Source organism: Lissotriton vulgaris, chromosome 3_1, assembly GCF_964263255.1.
Source record: "Lissotriton vulgaris chromosome 3_1, aLisVul1.2, whole genome shotgun sequence".
In the NCBI taxonomy this organism is placed as follows: Eukaryota; Metazoa; Chordata; class Amphibia; order Caudata; family Salamandridae; genus Lissotriton; species Lissotriton vulgaris.
Genome location: NC_141689.1, coordinates 203938921 through 203956950, shown reverse-complemented (window position 1 = coordinate 203956950; position 18030 = coordinate 203938921).

The following is an 18030-nucleotide window of genomic DNA, read 5'->3' as shown; positions in this document are numbered from 1 at the left end:
GGGGAGCGTGGTAATCACCCTTTCATAACCACCTGCTGTGCAGAGTAAGCATTTATTCCGCTTTTAAACTTGAAATCACTATTGAGAAATATTTAGGTAGGATCTGGTCAGAACTTTGAATTCCTGACGCTGTTGGTGCCATTTTGACTCAGGGGAGTAATATAGAGGCACAAGGAGCCCTCCATAGGGCTCAGATATACCTCTGGTAAAGGACTCTAGGGCTGCACTGTATAGGTCAATATACTTGCTCAGGAACTTACCCGCAGCGACAGCACCAGCCCGGGAGCCTTGAGGGGAATGGCCGGGTGCTTTTCTTTGCCTTTCTGCACCGTGAGGGAAACGGCCAGCGGGACTACCACTTCCAGCAGCCCCGGGTCACAAGGCACACCTGTGATGCCTCTGCCTGCGCCCGGAGGTGCTAGAAAATCGGCAAGTGCTCACCTCGCCAGGAACCCGGAAGGACCTAAAACCAACTAGCTCTACCCGCAGCGCGGGACGTGCGCGGGCGGTCGCCGGGCTAAGCCCAGGCAAAGGGCGGGCTGTCAGGGGCCAAAGGAGGCCAGGCAGGGCCACCCCATTTGGCATTCCTGGAAGTGATTGTATGGGACTTTCTGTTTTTATTGTTGCAGCAATTATTATTAATATTTTATTCAGTCAAAGCTAGGCCCCATTGTGCCATTCTTAGATTGTTTATAGAAACTTGATCTAGGGCCCTATTATCTTTTACCGACTAGTCTACTTCTTCTAAATTTAATTCTTTCTTAACCTAAACTCAAGTGTTTGGAAATATAAACTGATAAGAATTCACGTTGAGCACTATGTGCAAATCCAACCCCCCAATTTCTCGCCCCGTCACAAGGCAAAAAGCGGTGATGACTCAACCAGTGCCGAGCCTAACAGCCATTGACAAAATGCTACAAAAAGCAATAGGGGTGGTTGCGTCGGCTATAGAGAGTACTGAAAGACGCCTCTCACTTTCTCCTGATATGCCCCACCCTGTGCCTACTGGGGATCTTTCTTTAGCCACTGTTAATTCTCCTGATTCAATGCCAATGTCCTCCTTTGCCGAGTTACCATGTGCGCAGATTGTGCCTGATGATAGCGCCTCTATTGATCTTGCACCATCCCCAGCCCCCCATGCAGACAAAAAGGCATCTAAGTCTCGTTCCAGAACTAAGAAGTTGAAACCTCTTAAAAAAGTACCGAAGAGAATTGTACCTATTCCTGATCCTCCACAGCCTGAGCCAGGGACCTTCTTTTCTACTGTAGCATGCCCGGTCTGGGCTACCCGCCTATTATTTGATCTCCAGACGCAAATGGAACAGCTCATAAATCCTCACTTTAAAACTAGTTTCATTGATAAATAACAAAGCTACCGACTCCAACTGGGAATAATATAGTGAAAGCGGCCTTAGGCACATGTAAGCAGGCCACTAAAGGCAATAGCTTAAATGAAGGTCTCTGCCTAGTTAACCCGGCACAGGATGTGGTTGCTCTAAACATACAGAAATGTTCCACTGTCACTTCTGTTTCTAGCCCAGTCATTCCACCTAGGGTGCATCTAGATACAGCTGGCCTTACTCCCTGAAATCCTCTTCTTACTGCAAAAGCCCCAGGAAAGCAGCGGCCAGAACCAGGGATGGCATTATCTAATCCCGTTCTGAAATCTTCTGACATTGCAAACCAAAAATCCCCTCCCTGCCCCCAGCTACCACCCAAAGCATCTCCGTACGTGGTGGTTCTAACAGGAGTTCCTAGGCTGGTAGGTGAGCCAGGCGAAACATTCCCTGAGTTGAAGAATAGATATAGACCCCTTATGAGTACAGGCCACTGGGAAATTATATTCGATAGAAGAGTCAGCTGGCTAGCGACTAGACCCAAAGATATCAGTGGGGACTGCGTAATTGTTAATTTTAGGGATCCCGGTGTGGTTAATCACATCCTCGAACAGGGAGGTCCCCACATCACGGGTACAATTAATACTCACCACTTGGGGTATTTTTATTTACGAGTTCCAGCACCGGGTGGCCCTGCACTAACATACTTTCACCAGGATGGACAGGATCTACATTACAACATACCCGTAGCCAATAGCTTCAGTGTCCTTAATGACGTGGATTATCTACCTCATTACCCGGGGCCCAATGAAACGGTCTCCAATGTAGACAGGAGCCATGTGGAGGAAGGTGCGAGTGTTGAGGAGGGCTTATCCGAGATGGCTAATAGGACTAAGGTGGGAGGTATGATAACATCTCCACTAACCCTAAACACTAGCCTTCCAGGAGTTCGAACAGAGTTGGACATCCACACCTATATAGGATCCCCCCTACTAATTTGCTTCATCCATTTAGAACCAGCACTGCTAGGGCTGAGATGTGCAGATCTTTAATTGGGTCCTTGAATGTAGCTGGCCTAGGTTCTAAGCTAGCCAATCCAGAATGGAGAGAGTTGATGGATAGGTATGATTTGTGTTTGTTCCAAGAGACCTGGCTCCTGACTGTCCCTATAAGGGTGGGCTTTGCAACATTTTACACACTGGCTGTGCAGGGCCCCAGGGGAAGACCTTCGGGGGGGGGGGCTTGTGCATTTGGGTTGCCTCACATTTGGGGTGTTCGGCTAAGGTAATAGATTCCCACTCTCTGGACATCCTTTGTATTGCACTTACATTTTTAGATGGTGCGATAGTGATAGTGATTAATATATATTTACGCCCTACACCCACAGTGGAGTGGTGTGGCTCACTGGTTAGAGGCAGCAGACCGGGAAGCAGAGAACGGCCCGGGACCAGGGTTCAATTCCCGACGCGGCAGGGTCGTGGACCAGGGTCAACGTACTCGATAATTCTATCCTCTGTGCCTACTCTAACCAGGGATCACACTCTGCAACTCTGGGCATTAAGCTTGCCTCATCTCTACAACGGACCCCCACAGACGCCGGGGATGCCTGGTTTCACCTTGGAGATACCCAGAAAGGGACCATCTCACAGGGAAAGCCAGGACGGGTTCCCCAGCGGTCTTCCGCGCCAGGATACTCCGGTAGTAATTGAGCGCGCTACAAAACAGCATATTACATATATTACATTACATTACCCCACCAGCTGGGTCCATCTATGTTAGAGCCCCTTGAGGAATTCCTTCTTTTTTTTTCCCTATCCGATTCATAGAATTATCGGGGGCAATTTTAATTGCCATTTTGAACCCCTGGTTGGGATCCCCTCTGTAACCATAGAATAGTACTCCATTTGGCAGATTCAGGAGTGCACTATGTACCCGGTACAGCGAATAACGCCGTTGGTCCTCCAGATTAATAAGATGATAGTAACCCACTGCCTCAGGGCCTGTGATGGAAGACTCCCTCCCGACGTACCTGGCACGAGCACCTATAATAGACTGGGGAAAAACACAACCATTGATTACATCTTGGTTAATGTGGAATGCTGGGCGCAAATGAGAGCCTTCATTGTTATCCAAAGGGTAGATAGCGACCATACCTTTTTATCGCTAGAATTAAACTGCACACTGGGACACCAAAACAAACTGAGGGTACTGGAGCCTCTTACTGATTCGAATCTAGTTACAGTGGCGGGTGGTAGACGCATCAGGTGGGCTAAGGTCGCGTTAGCCCCAGACAAACTAGCTTAGATATACCAACATGTAGCCGGCTCCTTAACAGAGGCTTTTGACCTCCAGGGTGTCAATTATGACCTGCACTACTTTCAGGATCTACAGAATATCCATTCTAAGCTCCTCTCTACTTTGGCCGATTATTTTTTCATCATAGATAATAAGAGGCCACAGGTAAAAAACCAGGCCCATTTGTATAACAAAAATAGTAGGGCGGCTAAAAGCGCACTTGCATAGGAGGTAAAATCTGGGTCTCCGCTGAGTATTAGAATGGCTAGACACATCTACAAAAGAACCATTAAGGAGTCTAGGTCGGAGTGGGAGGCTTTAAGATGGGAAAGTATAAGAGTAGCCCAGGACGACGTGAGTACAGGAACTTTTGAAATCTAGTTAGATCATGATCGGCAGAGGGGTCGTCCGCCATAACTTCCAAACTGAGTGAAAAGGTCTGACTAGCCCACTTTAAGCCCCTCTACTCTCTCTCTCACTCCGCATCTCCAGTAGACCTAGCTCATTTGATGAGTACATCGGCTTTAGCTCCTCCAGACACAATGGGTCTTGTTTGCCCACCCTGTACCTTGCTTGAAATCCAGGCGGTCCTCAAAGGTTTGTCTTCTGGGAAAGCTCCGGGTTTAGACAGGATCCCTGGAGATCTATTCTTGAGCGAGCAGAAGGTATGGCTCCCCTATATGTGGCTATACTTTAATGCCATTCTACAGGGCATGGAGATCCTCCAAACCTGGCTGGTTGCCGAAATTATTCCCATCCATAAAAAGGCTTCCCCTCTCGACCCGGTCAACTACTGCCCCATTAGTCTCATTGATGCACCCTTATTCACCCGCTTTTTACTATCAAGGCTGCAGAGTTGGATGGATGAACATCACATCCTAACCTCCCTCCAAGCTGGCTTACAAGCAAAGGTCTCCACCATTGACCAACTGTTTCGACTACGGTTGGTCTACTGGAAGAAGGTATCCATGGGGGCAGGTAGTTTGTACTTGATATTTGTGGACCTTCAATCGGCATTTGACTAGGTCCAGAAGGATAAGCGTTGGGCGATATTACTAGAGATGGGTGCCCCGATATATCTGTGCCATATGTTTAAACATATGCACCAAGGTACCTATGCAAGGGTGAGGTACGGGAGGAATGGGGAGCTTTCAGCACCGTTTCCGGTGTAAAAGGGAGTTAGGCAGGGGTGCGTGCTGGCCCCCACGCTCTTATTCCTCTTCCTCAATGGGTTGATCGAACATCTAATGGGAGCGAGGGACCTAGACCAACCCAGTCTAGCAGGCCGGAAGATACCAGCCCTGATGTTCACTGATGATACCCTTCCGCTATCAAAATCTTCCATGGGTATACAGCGAACACTGGAGGCGTTTTGCTCCTTTTGTAGATCTAGGAACCTGGAGATTAACCTCTCCAAAACTAAGTATATGGTCTACAAATCATCCAACTGCCCCCACCCCCATATAGATGGCTCGGTGTTGGAAAAAGTGTCCACCTTTGACTACTTGGGGGTAACACTAAACAATAGAATGGATTGGGGGTCCTACATGGCTAACCTCAAGTTGCCCCAATCCTCTGGCGGTATTCTAAAGGTTTACAATGAGTGCTCACTTAAATCATTGGGACCGCCTGCGGAAATCCACAAAGACCAGGCGAGAGGTGGAGCGCTCTACGGAGCAAACCTCTGAGGTCACGTTTGCGCCGCCTCTCTATCTTCTACCGAGAATAGTTATATCAGGCGGCGTTTGAGACTTCCCCAGAATACTCCCTTGACCCCATTATGATTTGATTTAGGCCTGTACCCCATACAGGAGATTATTTCAATCGCCCCCGGATGTACTGGAGGCAACTCTGGTCCACCCCCAAGCTATATGGAGTACCTAAGGGACCTTCTGTCCATAAGGGGTGTGGGAAAAATCCCATGGCTAAAGAAGGTTAAACAGCTCTGCCATGCTCTGGGTAGGGGAGACTTGTGGTCCTCTCCTGAGGAAACCTGTGTCCTGACTACCAAGAGGTTGTTGGGCAATGTACTTAAGCAATATCGAACGGAACTTACATTAATGAATCCCTCTTTGGGTTGGCTGACTAATACTTTCTTGGATGTCAAGGTTGAACCCCTATTCGAGAAATTTCTGGATGATATCCCGCCCTTACTGGCCAAGAAATTATATGTTCAATTCAGATATGGAACACTTCCAGTGAGGGCCGTGATAAATAAGTGGCCAGATGCTCCCCATACATCAAGTTCTTGCCCAGGGTGTGAAGGTAGCGAAGAGACGGATCTGCACGTTCTGCTCTACTGCCCTCTCCACTCTAAGGCAAGAGCTAAATGGATTATCCAATTATGTAAGTCCAGGGGTCTCAGGGACTATAGGGAGGTATTTAGAATTTTAAAATATGATACCACTCCCTTGATTGTGTTTGCGACTGCCAGATGCCTTCTGTCTACGTGGTGCACAAGAGGCAATATAATAAAAAAATGTCGAATTGCCTCTTCTGCGCTAGCATAAACACTGTTATCCAGAAGGTACCTTACAAATAATATCCCTAGGGACCGATCTACTTGTCCACCCATTGCTCTATTTGAATTGGGATAGGATTCTGTCATGTCTGTATTATTGCAATTTTAACCATTTTATGATCTTTTGCTGCTATTATGAATGTATTATATTGTTGATTAATGACTTGCTTTTTTTATTGTGTATATATGTGCTTTTATGGTTTTTAACCGAAAATAAAGCTTTTTGACTGACTGGCTGACTTTTCATTAACCTGCAAAGGTAGTTACAATCTATGTCTTCCTTCTTGAAGGTTCCAATTCTTCCTTCTTGAATGTTCCAATGGGTATTTGCTTCTTTGTTATAGGTGTGTTGTATTAATTGTGAAGATGAGTGCATTTCTTTCATCATTTTTTACAATCAAAATGGAAACAGGGGGCAGGGAGCAGCGTTAGGTGCCACAGCAACCAGACAAGCAGTAAACAGAGGAATATTAGGAAGACTCTGGCGATGAAGGACCAGACTCTAAAAGGCAAAGTATTGCCTGGGATTTCTTCCTAATGCCATCTGGGGAAACCAAATCAGTTGCAAAATTTTTGAAATGCAGCTTGTGCAATGAGACTCCTTGAAGGGACACTGCCAAAAATACTCTCGCCCACAACAAGGAATTTGTACCGCCTTAAAACCTACCACAAGACAAACTTGAAGAGGGCACAGAAGGAGAGAGCCGGAGAGGGACCATCCACCTCCAGGATTGCACCACTTGCTCCCAGAGAGAGAGTGCTAGCAGAAGTGAAGAGATAACAGCCAGAAATGTCTCCTGATTTGAGGCGTATAAGGACATATTACCTTGACTGCAATACTAACCTGACAGCTGGTGAGCAGTCTGTCGATATTATTCTGGAGCCAGCAAGGCAACGTACCTACTAAATGTTTTCTAATTTACTCAAGTATTTCCACTGTTTTTGTGTTTGTGGTTAGAAATTCTCCAGTTGTTACCATTTTTATTTGAAAAAATAAAAATATAAAATGTTAGAAAATAAAAAATAAAAATAAACTAAGTTCCAGAAAAAAAGGAGGGGAAGAAACACCTCCCATGGTTAAAAAAATTAACTCTATGTCTGTGTGTGTATTTAAAGAGGGGTGGTTATTTAAGTGTGTGACTGAGTGTGTTAGTGGCTGCATGGATGACTGATTGGGTGTGTAAGTGTCTACATAGGTAAGTGACTGATGATATGAGTGAGTGAATGGGTGGATGAGTGCGTGTATTAGTGTGTGAGTGACTGTATGAGTGAGTGACTGAGTATATGGGTGGGTTTATGTGTGAACAAGTGGGTATATGAGTTGCTGTACAAGTGAACTAGTGAGTGTATGAGTGGCATTATAAGTGTGTGAGTGAATGATTGAGCGCTTATATGACTGAATGAGCACATATGTGAGGATGTATTGGTGAGTGAGTGAAGGAATGCATGACTGCCTCTATGAATGAGTGAGTAACTGTGTGAGTGCCTGCATGCATATGACAGTCGCTTTGTGAGTAACTGTATGGATGCGTAGGTGGGTGCATGAGTAGCTGTGTGGGTGAATGGATGTGTCAGTGACTGTATGAGTGAGTGTGTGGATGTGTGAGTGGATGTATGTGTGAGTGAGTGTATGCATGAGTGACTGTATGGATGATTGACTGGGAGTGTGAGCGGCTTTATCAGTGAGTGAAAGGGTTCATGAGTGGAGTATGGATGAGGGAATGGGTGTGTCAGTAGCTCTATGGATGGATGAGTGAGTGCATAAGTGGTGTTCAGGTGACTGAGTGCATGCATGAGTGTCTCCATGGGTGTGTGTGTGTGTGAGAGTGTCTGTATGGGCGAGTGAGAGGGTGTTGGTGTAACTGTATGGATGACTGAGTTGGTGAGTGAATAACTGTAATGGTGATTGAGTAGATGAGTGGTGAATGGGTAATAGAGTACTTGGTTGAGTAATTGTATGGGTGATTGAGAGGATGCATGAGTGAAGTATGACTGAATGGGTATGTCAGAGGCTGTATGGGTGAGTGAGTACATTAGTAATGTATGGGTGAGTCAGTGTGTGTGTGTGTGTCAGTGCCTGTATGAGTGAGTGAGTGAGTGAATATGTGAGTAGCTGGATAAGTCAGTAAGTGTGTATTTACATGGTTGTATGAGCTAGGAGAGGGAGTTTATATGAATTGGGCTGGGGAGAGCGCACCCCTAGATTGTGTGTTATATGGTCCACCCTTTTTTCCCTTCATGTGAATGGGATTGACAAGCAACTTCAATAGCAACATGCTGGTTGCTTCTATATGCTGATGATGCAGTACTAATGTCTAGAATGTCTAGAACTGCAAACAGTGTTCAAATCTGATCAAAGGTTTCACCGCATTTATAGAGCACTAAAGCCTTATACTTAATCTGTCCAAGACCTTTACTATGGTGTGTGGAAGAGGTAGAGCTGAAAATAAATCACATTTTGTTAGGGATCATAAATAATTAAGGAATTTCTCTTATCCTGGGGTACTTTTTTTAAGCTCTGGCTCCTGGTACCCCAACTTAGAATTAGAAATGGTTTGCAAGTAAAGTTGACAGGAGTAAATGTATTCCAACAGCAACTCCCTAGGGGTTTCGGGGGCACAACATTTTACGAACCCAGTAAAATTCCTTTTTGACTAGGATTCTCTCAGTACCGTGTACAAAACCTACCATCTTCACTAAGTGTAACCTTTGTGGAGGATATAATTGATGTTAGAGTGATAACTGGTTGGTTCAATATCTGAAGTAACCCAGGCACGGAATTCTCAAGAGGAGTAATTAATGACTACCTTGCATAGCAACAAAATCCCCTGGCTGGTTCATAGTAATAGGCTAATTACGGAAATTGATTTGGATCTTCAGATAAGAACCCAGCAAATAAGTTACATTTTGGTAAGAAAGAACTAAAAGCCATCTTTACCCATCAGCAAGCAGCTGAGAGTGAAGCAGCTGAGAGTAAATTTAAAGAAAAGAAAAAAGTCTCAGTGGCTAATTACTAGGAAGGACCTTTACAATCTGGGCTGCAGGGTTATCTTGTGATTATAACAGGTGTTCAGAAAAGATTTTTTCTTACCAGGCTCAGATTAGGTATTGCACATCGTCTTACAGCTATTCCAATAAAAGATGCGTGGTCTAATAGACTCCATAGATGTGATGGAGTGTCAGTACAATCCTCAGTGCACTTTATATTACTGTGTGGATTTTATAGTGTAATTAGGAAATATTTTGTACATCCGGTTTTACTGTCGCAGAATTTTATAATGCATCAGAACGTCTATACGTTTTTAGGTAGCCTTGATACTGATGATATTTATCATGCTACTTCCCTTTTTAACAGGGGTGCTATAACAGAAAGGAAAGCTCTCTCACTGTATTTCAAACTGGTGTATGAATATGATTAGTTGTGTCCCTATATATCGTGCTTTTTCTTTTTACTCTACACATATTTGACACTATTGTGTGTTATATATTTTAGTTTTTATCACATGTTTTTGATTTTAGATTTTATCTATGATAGCAGAAATTTTGACAAATGTATTTATTAGTGTAAGCTTTTATGAGTATCCAAACAAGAAATTGAATAAAGCTGATTTTGACTTGAGTTGAGTTAATATGTGAGTAGCTGTATGAGTGACTGAGTGGGTGTGTCAGCGGCTTTATGGGTGAGTGAGGGGTTATACCAGTGACAGCATGGGTGACTGAGTGAGTGTGTTAGTAGCTGTACGAGTTAGTGAATTTCTGCGTCAGTGACTGTGTGAGTGAGTGATAGGGTGCATGCATGGATGTATGGGTGTGCAATTGGCTAAGTGGATGTCTCAGCGGCTGTATCATTCTCTGCCTCGGTGCGTACCTTGATGATGTAAGTTTGTTGAACAACACAGAAAGAACTAATTAGTAGATTACATTACTCCAATAGATGTTGCCATTCTTCTGTACAAAAAGAATTGAAACATAAATATATTCATTTTACATTATACAGAATTGCTACAAATGTTCATATTATATACAAAACAGTAGACATTTCTTAAGTTGTAATACATTAAATCATTTGATTTTACCTTTTTTACTGTCCTCAACTTTCATATTTTTTTTGCAATAAATGGAGGTCTGTATAAATCATCATACTCAAACAATGGGGAAAACAATCACTTTTATTGTAAAAAAACATGCACTGTATTTCACTTTAAATAAGTGACTCTATGCATTGCACTCACTACAATTCATGAATCTGTTGTTTTATCTGGAGTTACTATACTAATCAAAACAAACCTGTGTAAGAAATATTGTGTTAATTATTACATCTGCTACAATACCACACTTAACTTTAAACCACTCTTTAATGTCGGAAATCCTCTTGAAAACATCACTCTTGGTAGACCAAATGATGTGTACACTGCTGTTGATTCATGTAGACAAAATCACACACAATACTTTTTTCTCACAAATGGTATGTAGAAATTTGGTTGAAGAAACAAAAGGGGATAATTGTCTTATTTTGAAGGCAGTTTTTATTCTCAATTTAAGACTGCTGTAATTGGATTACGTTCATCCAGTTGAGACTTTAATTAGTAGGTGTTGGATTTGGATGTTAAATTAACTCCTTTATGGAAGATGAAAAGATTCTTAAATGTTGAAGACCTTTTTAAAGATCTTACACTAAATAGGCCAAATATTGTATAAAACACAGTTGAACTATGTAGAAGAAATACCATACACCACTTTTTGTATCCAAAATTCCTCCCTAGAACTTCAGTTGAAAAAAGAATAGATAGGAGTTTGGTAGTTCAAAAATAAGTGTTCATATGAATTTTACGATTGATGTAGTTTTATTCCCAAGTTCTTCCCAAAATTGATATTTTTCCAGCTTTGAAGTTTGTAATTTGGATTTTCAATTTGGAACCCTCTGCTCTGCATCATTGTAGCATTACTATAAGGTATTTTCCAGTTGTTCCTAAAAACAATGTAGACCTAACTTCTGATCAACAGTTTGGGCAGGCCATAGTTTGGTTAGCCTTTTTCAATAAGTTCACAAAAGGCACAGTTTTAGAATCTGATCATTGTAAGTAGTGAAATCGTTCAGAATCAATTTCAGGGATAAATATAAAAAAGCAATCTTCACAGTAATGGTTTCATTTGTAATTCAGTCCAAATAAATCATACATTTTTATTTATTATCATTCTAAAACTCCAAGGATGGCCATAATAAATTATTGTGTGCCTACGGGGTCCGGAATCAATATACTTCTTGACTCTTCATAGTGATATTTTCCAGCCAATCCAGGGGACTCGAACCACCATTCCACTTGGAATTGAGTGTGAAGCACTTTTCAGGAATACACTGTGATCTACTGTGATCATTCTTTCACATCAACTTCCTAAGAGGAACCCCATCGAGAATCATCGCACGGACTTGATTGTCTAGTATATGCCCTGATGAAATTCCCAAGGCACGAATTGGAATGAAACGCGTTGGCTGTGCCGTTGTATGTGAAAATAAACAATATATTTAAAATAAGAACAGATGATCTACGCATTTCATGAACTCTCTTGTATCACTGACTTCATTGTGTGCGCCTCTCTACTCTTATATATTATTGCACAGCATGTAAATATGTGAAGCACCTCTAGCTTGGTACTCTTTACACCAAAATGAATTAGTTAATTCACCAAGAAGGCAATTATTTTTGGTGCATGTAAAAGACAGCATGGATTGAAACCTATGGTTGAAATATCTGCAAACATTTGGAGGATTCAATGAGCAAAGTTCTCCATCTTTCTTCACTTTGAGGTCCTCTATCTTTGAATTTGCTGCTCGCAAGAATTCAAGCAGATCATCCCACGCATACTTTAGTTTACCGTGTAGACGATACTAATACTCATTGGTGGTGCCATGTTGGCATGCTAGCAAATTAATCAACTTCATCTTTTTGTTGCACTTTGTCAACAAATTCCCTTGCTGTGAGAATTAGCAGATTCACTCCTGTTTTCAGAATGTGACTTACTGCACAAGACAGATCTAACTAGTAGCTCTCAAATAGTAGATGAGATATAAAGGGAATACACTGTCCAATCTTGGAACTTCTGAATATAGTCTAGTTGATCTATACTCATCTGGCGGTATTTGTACAGGCCGGTCATCATATCTACCACCTAATCCAGCAGGAAACAGATGGGGAAAACAGCAAGCTATTTATCCCACCCACTCAAGGGAACTCCTTTTTCCTTTTACATTTGAAAAAGATCAATAGTATCACAAATATTCTCTTTAGAATACAGAGAATAAATACCGAAGTGTTCATAAATTTCTTCTGGTCTGGATCAATCCTCCATTTCAATCTGAACTTTTGATAATGATGATGTGTCATACTCCATATGTGTTATATCTTGAAGATCTATTTTTATATAATACATATTTTGTTCCAGATATATTATTGCTCATTTTTTGCTTTACTAACATCCACTAACTCTTGCTATTTGTTTTGCTCTTGATAGGGACATAATTGACAAATAATAGTAAGAGATTCTTCCAATTCTCTCTGTATCCCTAAAGTTTCAATATTCAGCTTGAAATACAATGGAATCATACAACTCTACCTTCAAGACCTTTCTGGAGCTCAGTTGGAGGTAAATTCTCTGTCTTTGGCTCCATACTAACTATAGCTTGGATTGTATACACTGCTCTAGCTGGCATTCTATTATTCTCCAACTAATTAGAACAGAACTTACATATAATTTGTTGTCTGGAACAATCAAAGTGTTCCTCTACAAATAAATAGGCTGCAAATTCATGCCACTTATCTCTGTTGTCTTCCTCAGTTTTTGAAGACACAATACGATAACGAGTTTGACTTTTGTAGTGAGTGTTATGACAATATATGCAAACATGATTAGGTTTCTCTGAACAGACTGTGTTAGCATTCTAATCTCATCCTGAAAGTTATCAACACTAATATCTGGGGGGGAAGATGGCGGCCGGCTGAAGACGCTCGTCGCGAGCTCCGTAAGAGACTCCAGGTAAAAACGAACTGTACATGTTTCCCGATTGACTGATAACCTGGCCGAAAAACACTAATAAGTCTAATGTATCTCTGAGCATTATATCGGAGTAAAACAAACAATTGGACGGAGCCCATCATTGTTACCTGTCCGATGCGTGCGGAGTAGCCGTGGTAGGCAGACGCGGTATCGGTGGAGGCGGTGTGATCTCAAGCCCCGCATTGTGTTTCACCTCTGCTGCATTTCGAAGGGCTGAGCCGTGTGTGTGGAGGCACAAGAACCACATGACGGGGTGGGTCACAGCTCTAGTGCGGCAAATCCCGGTCCCGGCAGTCGGCCGGGCACCCGATCCTTCAGGCGGGCTGTGGAAGAGAGCTCGGGAAGCTGCCCAGAACGGTAGGAGGAAACTCCTCAGGATCAGGTTTCTCTTCCGGGGCAACAGCAGCGCCGGCAGCAGCAGCAGAGAGCTCAATACCGCTGCGCTTGTAAGCGGCTGCACAGACTGCGCAGACTGCATAGAGGAGACAGGAGCTAGAGCAGAGCATATGGTGGGAGTACCACGAGGCGATAACAAAGAACTTTCCTGTGTGGGGCATAGGGAAAATCGGACACCCTTTATTTTTGAAAACCTCCCGGAAAACCTCAATCAAAGGATTGTACTTGGAGAGAAGTGTGGAAGAGGACACTGTGAAAGTATAACAAAGGAAAAACGGTCAATAACCCCTTGCTGGATGAGTGAGAAGAGAGGTGAAAGTCCCTCTCCAAATGCGGTAGTGGAAAAAGTGGAAAAAGAAGGCTACAGTCACAGTGAGCAACGGGGAAATACGGAGTCAGAAAAAGCTGAAGTAGAACTAGAAAATCAAGAAAATAATACAGATTTATTGTCACAAAGTCCAGAAAAAATTTACAATAACCACATTACTCTTTCACTGGGAGAAAATAAAAGCGGTAAAAACAAAAAAGAAAAAATCCCACTTCACTTTAATTATTTCACAAGATCTAGAACAAGGAAGGAACAAGGAGTTGGAACCTTTTTTCCTGTATCAGAGAGATCAGAAGAGGGAGTAATTAGATCAGCATATTGCCTCAGGAACCAAAACCTAAGCAAACAGAGCCTTTTACAGCCGATAAAAAGAAAGTGCATGACCCCTTAGAAGCACAAAAAAAAACGTAAAAAATCCCCCACTCTCAGAGGAATTGACAGAGAGTATAAAAAGCAGAGGATCAAGGAAAAACAAAGACAAGAAAATAAAGATTACTCCATCATTAAGGTCATACTTTAAAATACAACAAGTGGTACAAGTAAGAGGAGGAAATCACGGTCTAGCAAATAATGCGACCGACGCAACAGATATAAAAAGTACATCGGACACACCTCCCACACAATTTTTAAATCTAGCATCAGGCAATCAGAGCATCAGCCCCATCTATGAAAAAGAAGTGGAAGAATCTGCAGACATGGAAACATTAACAGGAGGGAATATGCAGTCGTCGTCTCCTCCAGACCCAACCACGAGTGCGATCTCCCCAATGAAGCAATCTTTATTACTAAACCTGTCATCACAACCAGGTCACCTAACGCAAGCAAGCTCAAGCGCCACACCACAAATCGAAATCGAAAATGATCAAGAGACCCAAGAGACTGAAGAGGATGAGCCTGAGCAGGAATATATAGACAAAAGTGAGACAGGAAATTTTCTAGAACTGTGCTTGGATAAAATGATGGAAAAAATAATGGGGGAAATGAGAGAAAAATGTGCAATCTCTGAAACAAACCAGAACAAAATACAAGAGGCTGTAGAAAGTTTAGACCAGAAATTAAATGATTTAGGGGTCAGAGTCACAGCGGTAGAGAACGAGTTTGGCTCCTTAAGCAAAAAAGTAGATACAAACCAAAGAGAGATAAGACAGTTAAAGGACAACGAGAAAGCAATCAAGGAGAAACTAGAATCTTTGGAAAATCAAAGAAGAAGGAACAATATTCGCGTGTTGAATGTCCCCGAAAACTCAGAGGGAGCAGATATTAAGGCCTATGTAATATCTCTACTAGAGGAATTTCTTCCCTGGAAAAAAGACTGATTTAGCGGCAGACATCCAACGAGTCCATAGAGACCCATTCAGAAAGAGTAAAGAGAAGAAAACCCCAAGGAAAATCTTGGTAAATTTCAGAACATATTCTCTGAAGGAAAAAATATTGAGTGAGGGTCTAAAAATTGGGAACTTCAACAAAATCAACTGGTTATTTCGTATCCGATCTGATATCTGTAAAGCTACGCAAGACAGGCAATGGGAGCTGGGGCAGTATATGCAGGAGCTGAAAACTCTCGGAGCAAATGTACAATTAAAATTCCCAGCCTCCCTTAGAATAATGTGGCGAAATAAAATGCACAACCTAAAGGAACCAAAAGAGGTAGAAAACCTAATTCAGCTAATAAAAGATCAAATTGAAATTGACAAACTAAATAAGGAATAAGCAATAATGCAGGAGCTGAAGGAACAAAACTTGATGCACTAAAAACAAGAATGAACTAAGAAAGTTCTCAGAGACAAAGAAACACTTATAATAGAACATATATTGGGAAGCAACTACACATTAAAATAAAAAGAATGAATTACCTGGAGAAACGGAGCACGAAACCGGGTGAAATAACACCCGAAAGAAGAAAATGGGAGGCTTCCCCAGGGAGGGAGCCCAAAGTAACTCACAAGTGCAAAATGCAACTTTGTAAATACACTCGGGTGGGGAGCAAAGTAGGGAAAAACGAAAAAAAAAAATCCTCAAAACTGGAACATAAAAAGATCGGCAAGGGAGTTAAGGGCTGCCTCAAAAGAAACAATAATTTAAGATGGTAAAAGAGAGATCAATAAAAATTCTAACTTGGAATGTTAACGGGCTTAGAACTCCTTCAAGAAGAAGAAGAATTATGGAATATTTGAAAGAAATAGAAAGTGAAATCATTATCCTTCAAGAAACTCATTTAACAAATGCAGAGTGGACTCAACTGGAAAAAAATCTGAACTGGATTGGATCAAGCATACATACAACACAAGAGTGCCTGCAAATCGAGATGGTGCCTGCAAATCGAGACTGTTGCCTTATTGCTGCCGGGTGCTTCCTTTGCCGTTCTCCACCCACGCCTCACGGCCCCCGCTTCGTGGGAGCCGTTCGAGGGCTTGTCATCAGCGGATTGCCTGATCCTTAGAGGTAATCGACGAGGGAACTGCAGAGTGTCAGGGACTGCGAGGACCAGCGGGCGCTGCTGAAACAAACTCGCCTCAGCTGGCCCTCTTCCCGCCCCCTCCCGCCGGACTTAAGAGTGGAGGGCTGACTCTACCTTGTGTGCCTGCAAATTGAGACTGTTGCCTTATTGCTGCCGGGTGCTTCCTTTGCCATTCTCCACCCACGCCTCACGGCCCCCGCTTCACGGGAGCCGTTTGAGGGCTTGTCATCAGCGGATTGCCTGATCCTAAGAGGTAATCGACGAGGGAACTGCAGAGTGTCAGGGACTGCGAGGACCAGCGGGCGCTGCGGAAACAAACTCGCCTCAGCTGGCCCTCTTCCCGCCCCCTCCCGCCGGACTTAAGAGTGGAGGGCTGACTCTACCTTGTGTGCCTGCAAATCGAGACTGTTGCCTTATTGCTGCCGGGTGCTTCCTTTGCCGTTCTCCACCCACGCCTCACGGCCCCCGCTTCGCGGGAGCCGTTCGAGGGCTTGTCATCAGCGGATTGCCTGATCCTAAGAGGTAATCGACGAGGGAACTGCAGAGTGTCAGGGACTGCGAGGACCAGCGGGCGCTGCGGAAACAAACTCGCCTCAGCTGGCCCTCTTCCCACCCCCTTGCAGTATAATAAGGCAGTCAAAGACGCGCTAGCGGGACGCGCGCGGAGCGAAGCCCGGGCAAAGGGCGGGCCCTCTGAGGCCCTCAGAGAACCGAAGAGACCGGACTGGACATTACCCCCTGGTATTATACCTTCATATTGAGGTAATATGAATTTTTATGGTCAATTGTGTCCCCTATCGTAGACCCCAACGGCTCCATGTACGTGCTTCAAGTACATGTATGTTCCCTCCACAACCAGCTATGAAGACGCAAATACATTTGCGTCCAACGTTAACATGTCCTCTCTCAGATCCACCATGAATGGATCGATTATTCAGTTCCTAAGTATGCCTTGCCACCGTCTTTACATGGTGTACTATTCAACGTTTTCCTGGCTCTGGTGAGTTAGGCCCTGCTTTCTGCCATTCAAGCCTTTTTCTGCCTTCTGCCTCTGGAAGCTGCAGCCTGGACCTGCATCTGCATCCCTGAACTTTGACTTACTCCCTGTGCGGCGAGCGGTGCCCGGCTCGGCCTGCTTGCCTGCCAAAACTGTATCCAGCCTTCAAGTTATCTGCTCCGCTCCTCGAAAATACATTCCTGTCTAGTAGTTTAGGTAAACATTCCCCCAGCTGCAGAGCAAAGGGCCCGGCCTTTCTGTCTCCATGCAAGTAATTCATAGCTCCTGTTACCATGGTAGGCCCATGGCCCCTCGCTTTTACACGTAGACACGTAGTCGCATATGCACGCACTAGCAGTCAGTATAGAATAGCCTCTGCCCGAGAGACCTTTCCTTCTAGATAATGTAGTTCCTCAAACACAAGATACCAGATATGATTTGGGATTAGGTTGTTCTGACACGCCAGACTTCTGTCTCCACATGTAAAGCTAAATATCAAGTCCCCTTCACCCTCCAGTTACACGTCAATCACACGTCATGCTGCTGCGCGCGCATCTCTGCCACATATTTCTGCTGACACTGCAGGATTCTTCTAGGGATCCACCCACTTGTGACACCGCTATGTGACGTTTCTAGCACACACCT